Source organism: Echiichthys vipera, assembly GCF_963691815.1.
Source record: "Echiichthys vipera genome assembly, chromosome: 21".
Classification (NCBI taxonomy): domain Eukaryota; kingdom Metazoa; phylum Chordata; class Actinopteri; order Perciformes; family Trachinidae; genus Echiichthys; species Echiichthys vipera.
In genome coordinates, this window is record NC_139846.1 from 16,728,403 (window position 1) to 16,734,537 (window position 6,135).

The window sequence follows — 6,135 nt, forward strand, 5'->3', positions numbered from 1 at the left end:
TAGCAGCAGGCCCTTAAAGATTCATATTCCTATTTACTCTCAGCCTCTCCTATCACACACACGCATGCACGCACACACACACACACACACACACACACACACACACACACACACACACACACACACACACACACACACACACACACACACACACACACACACACACACACACACACACACACACACACACACACACACACAGACACACACACACAAAAACACAAAGCTACAGACTCATGCACACCCACTCATACACACCAAGCCAACTAACCCAGCAGGGTTAGGTTCATGAATAAAGGAGGGAATTAGCGTGGACCTGGAGAAGTCAGATAGACAAATAGAGAGAGGTGGAGGAAGAAAAGAGAGTGAGCTATTAAATTGTATGAAAAGCATCGTAAGAAAGGTGCAAATCTATGGAAGGCAGGCAAAATCAGCAGAGATCAACAGTAAAAAGGAAATTTAGAACAAGAGTAGAAGGAGGGAAAGAGGAAGATAGAACTCAGAGAAGAAGATACAGACGAGGAGAGGAAGATAAGAACATAAATAGAAAGAGGAAGACGTACCGAGTGAGAGACAGAAAGGGGAGGCAGTAGATTTAATTTAAATTGCTTGTGTCAAGCCTATGCTGCATGTAGAGATACTAAATGTCCATTTGTCCATGTGTGCATTTGTAAGAACAGCTAGATCATTGTGGTGGTGAATATCTACACACTGCACAACATGCCAGGTATATTCTGTAAACCTCTACGTAATCCCTCCTCTACACGCACACGCACACACACACACACACACACACACACACACACACCCACAAATAACGGAAAGATATCGACTCAAATAACAAATTTATTACAAAAGTAATGTATGTATGTTTTAAAGCAAGGAGCCCATAAGTGAATAATGCACACTGATATAAAGCTGCCGTCTACATTACTGAAATCGGAAATATCATTGCACCATTAAATGACATTACGTATACTTGGAGAGCAGAGGCAGAGAAGAGAACATAGGAAAGCCTGATGTTGATTTTCTGTAAATAACAGAAGCAAGAAAAATAAGAACAAAAACAAAGGCCCATGATGAATACAGACAAACGGCCACAATAGGGGCAGTAAACGTCACAATCACCACAAGGGCTACAATCATCACAGTATGCTACACCACCCAGATACACACGTTTTATAATGTGTGTGCAGGCCACGCATGCTACTGCGTGTGCATGTGTGTTTATCAGTGTGTATGTGTCAGAGGGGATAGAGAGGCAAGAGGCCGTTACCCTGCACCCAGATAATAACCTGGTTTTATAATGTTGCATATCTATATTCAGGCCAATTCCCCCTGGGGGGGAGCCAGAATAATAACGCTGGCCATTTTACCCCTCCTCGCGGGCGGCCATTTTCTGCCCTGATTCTCAACATGGACCTCTCCTCATTCCCAAGGTAGCACGTAATGGATGCCGCAATGAGATGGAGTGACATTGTGGTGTCTGAAATGTGAAAAGCCTATTTGCCGACCTGCCCTCCTTCAACGCGATGGCTGGGGGAGATACGGGAGATGTTTATGCCTAATCCTCTTTGCAATTCCATATGTTGTCATTTCTCATGATTGTCTCTATATTTTAAATTGGCAAATTTAGAAAATAGGTGCAAAATGGAGTTGCAAATTAGATATCTTTTGGTCCAAAACAATTGCAGGCCCATAAGTGTTTGGATAACCTACAGTACGGCCATAGTGTGTGGTAGTCTTGATTGTATGGTATACGTATCACCGGAAAACAAAAAGAAAAGTGTTTTATTATCTAAAAAACAGAATAACAAGGCTGGCTTGTGAGTGTAATACTTGCACACACACACACACAGATTTATTATCTGGAGTGTGAGTTTCTATCAACCAGAAAAAAAAGAGCTGAGTTCCAGACAGAATTGGGAAGTAGTATCTCACATATTACAAGATTTCATCATCCACATACAGTGCAAACACGGTTTGTAAGTTGAGGAGTGAAGGAGGTCTGGAATCTGGAGGGACTGAATCCACTCCATACTACCCTGATGAAATACCGTCCCTCTGACCAGTCAATTTCAATAAAACTACAGACAAAGAAAGGTTAGCGTATATAGATTTCCCATCGTAGTCATGCACACAGAACTTCACTCTGAGCCGGCCATCTCTCTCTCTCTTCTGAACTCTAAATGCTACTCACTCATATTCTCCATCCTATCCCTTACCTCTTCAATAATTCACAGACGGTAGCGTTCTCTGGCCTTTCAAACCTTTGAAATGTAACCTACATCCCACAAACACACCATTCTTGTTAGCCAACTGATGACATGTGTTTATTCCGGTCCTTTGCTTGTTGGGTTGAGGAAGAAATGGAAGGACAAAGACTTCAGACTTCAGAGATTATTGATTGTCATTGACAAGTTGATAAAAACAGTCGGTAAAAATGGAGGTATCCATTTAAATGTGTCTTAATTTGCCACATTAATTTTGATTTTGTTCAACCTCAAAAGCACTTAACGGTTGTGAGCTTTTTACACTGATTCGGAAAATAAAGTAACACATAAAAAGAACTGGGACGGGTGATGTAATTTAGCATTGGGCTATATCTTTGTATAACGCATCAGATTGCGAGTGATGAAATGTATGTGTTAAAATAAATACTTTATGTCGGTTTATAATTTAAGTTCTTGTCCTCATCTACTTATTTTCCATTGGCCATCACTGCAAATGGGGAAATACGAGAGGGGAAAACAAAATGATAAATAAGGCTATTCCCCAGAGAAAAAAAAGTTAGAAAACTTATGGGCATCAACAGCGAGTCTAGTCTATAGCAGTTTTGTTGAGTGTAATAAATCAGTCCACCAGGGCTTGTGAAATGGAGGACAGTTGGAGAGTGCAGTATAGGCAGTCAGAGAGAACAGCTCTGTCCAAGACAATCATATGATGTATCATTCATACTGTCAGTATGGTGTCTCTCCTCCTCCCTCCTTCTCTCTCTCACAGTCTCTACGTCTCTGTCTGCCTCGTTCACTCTGGACTCATCCTGTCTCCTGTGGAGGTTATGATGAAGCCCAGCTCTCTCCATCACACACAGCTCCCCAGCTGCTCGGGGATTACACATTTCAATGACACATTCACACACGGTGCCATTCAAACAGGCTCTTGTGCCGTATATTCCCTGCTACAACAGCACCACAAACAGATATTCTTCTCAAAATGCAACTGGTTCTTGTTGATAATCAACATTTAAAAAAAAAGACTGTTTTGCTGCTTAGACATTTTACTAGGGTTGCACATAAACGATTTGATATGCAAGTTACGATTCGATTCAAAAACGATATCCTTTTATTACAGACCGATCGATACGAATCCATTCCATACAGTGTAAGAGCGGTACAATTTGCTTCTATGGTCAATATTTGTTGTAGATATTTTATAAAATAAAGAAGCCAATTCTATGAAAGTGACAGCAGCATTGTGGCTTTATGGTATTGGCCAAACACACTCACGCAGGCACGTACACACACACACACACACACACACATACGCACCCGCACGCACGCACCCACACACACACACACGCACAAACACACACACACACACACACACACACACACAACCACACACACACACACACACACACACACACACACAGACACACACACAGACAATCACACACACACACACACACACACACACACACACACACACACACAGACACACACACACACACACACACACACACACACACATACACACACACACACACACACACTCACACCCACACACACACACACAAAACAGAACAACATACTCACATGTCAATGTATTTACTTTTAGACAAAGACCAAAAAAATATCTGGCTGATTCATTGGATAGGTCATAGGTCAAAAACCAGCAGCAAAATAGTTCACTTACACTATACCTGTGCATTGTCATCATCACAGAAATGTCTCCTGCAGTACTACAGTTTATCTCAATTGCTAAAACACTAAACCCTGTTGTCTGAACCAATTTCTCTGTTGCTTGAACACACTGATTGAATCAATCACTCTTTTGGCAAAACCATGAGCACTTTTCACCTGTTTAGACACAACTTACCAACACATTTTCATTGTGATGCACATGTGCTGCATAATAGTGAGCACAGGTGGCAAAAGTCAAACACAATTAAAGCACGGTTGTCACTACTTGAACACAACAACTCAAAATTGATAACACTTGTGTCTAATGATGTGAGGGAATATATAAAGCCAGTTCAGAGAGCACTGATTTGTGAGGCACTACAATGGAAAGAAATCTAAGAGGAAGGGTTTGTGTGAGAGGAGGTCGAGAAGGTCAAGGTGGTCAAGGTGGTCAGCGAAGAAAAAGAACAGTAATATCTGACGAAATCAGAGCTACTGTGATTGACCATGTTCTTGTCCATGGTATGAGCATGAGGGAGGCCGGACAAATTGTACAACCAAACATCGCTGTCCACCATAATCCGAAGATTTAGGGAAGAGAACAGGTCTTTTTTGACATTATAGTACAGTATGTAAATGTTGAGAGCAGATTTCTGTATGGCATATTACAGTATATACTGTACCACAGTATATACTGTAAGTAAATATATGTTTCAGTACATCACTGTGCCAATGTACTGTAGTATTGTAATGGAGGGTTAGTCTAAATGTCTGTAGGCCTAGTATTCCATGTATATTTTTTGTAACTGCATGTTCTCTTTTTGTAAAATTGAAAGACTGTCACATAAGGGTGTGAGGACAGGTATGTTCTCCCCACACCAAGAGACCCTAATTGTTGATATGGTCCGTGAGGACAATGCCGAACTGTACACAAGTGGCAAATGCATACGGTTTCTGTTTGTTTTGAACAAATAATATGTGTACTGTAAATGCAAAAGATCTTTGTTTTTTGTACTGTACAAGTGCTACATGTTAATGCACAAAATTTCTGTTTTTTTTGTGTAAAGTGCTAAATGCAAGTTTTTTTGTTCTGCAACATGCATTCAGCTTTATGTCCTGAGCATTGTGTTTTCTATTTTTCTATGTAGTGTTTAGTGGCTGCTCAGTAGTGTTTTTAATTTTGATTGACTTGGGGCACGATTTGACAACAAAGTTCAGATTTGGGCACAGATTGAACTGTTTTGAGGTGAAAGTTTGGTTTTGCAAGAAGAGTCTGAGGTTTTTGTGAATGTAGCTTGAAAATTGGGGCTTTCAAGAAATGTGTCTTAGCAATCGAGAAAAACTGTAAATACCCGTTCAGATGCCGAACTGGTGGCCGGGATGCAGAGGTATCTTTTAGCGAGAGATGACAGCAGTAGTACGTCCTGCTGCTCTTTCTACCACTGTAGTGTTTTTTAGCAGGGGCAATGGATCACGCCCTCTGTACCTCTTGACTTCTTCACTGGCCTGGTCTCTTACACATGTAGCCGGTGCACGCTCCTGTTTGTTGGTATGGGGTTCGAACTCACCGTACAGTACTCTTGACCGTGTTTCCTCCTTGCATGGTCAAGATTTGTAGTGCTTGCCAGTGTACGTCAACGACACTCTACACAGTTTACAAATAGCAGGCTTCTGTCGAGCTTCCCTTCCTTCTAATAAAACTCCCAAACAGTCCACACTTTGGAGTTATGTTTCCCCGATTCGTTGAAAATCTTCCATTCTACACCTCCTCCGTTCCCCGTGTTGTCCCTTGTTTACATACTTGTTTACATCCTGTTTATTCCTCACGTAATACCAGCTAGGCAGCTACGGTGTTTCAGCTCTCGCATTGTTTTAGAGACGCTGGCAAATGAGGAGGCTGCTACCGATGAAGCCGTACTTGTTGAACCGGATATTCGGTCGCTTCGGTGTATTGTTCAAAACCCTACATTTTCCTCAGACATCAAGGACATCATAACGCTGTGTCCTTTTTTTCATCTGTAGAACTAGTTTAGTGGTATGTCTATTAATTTGCAGGCTCATTTTATTCTTGGACTGTGCAAGGTGGTTTTAAAAGAGCGGCCGCTGACTCTGAATCATTTGACCTCTGTGATTTTCTAATGAATGCTGTGAGCAATCACCGTTTCCCAGAAAATGGACAAAAATGATCCCTCATCTGTGAACCTAATCACTTACTGCCATTATGTGTGTG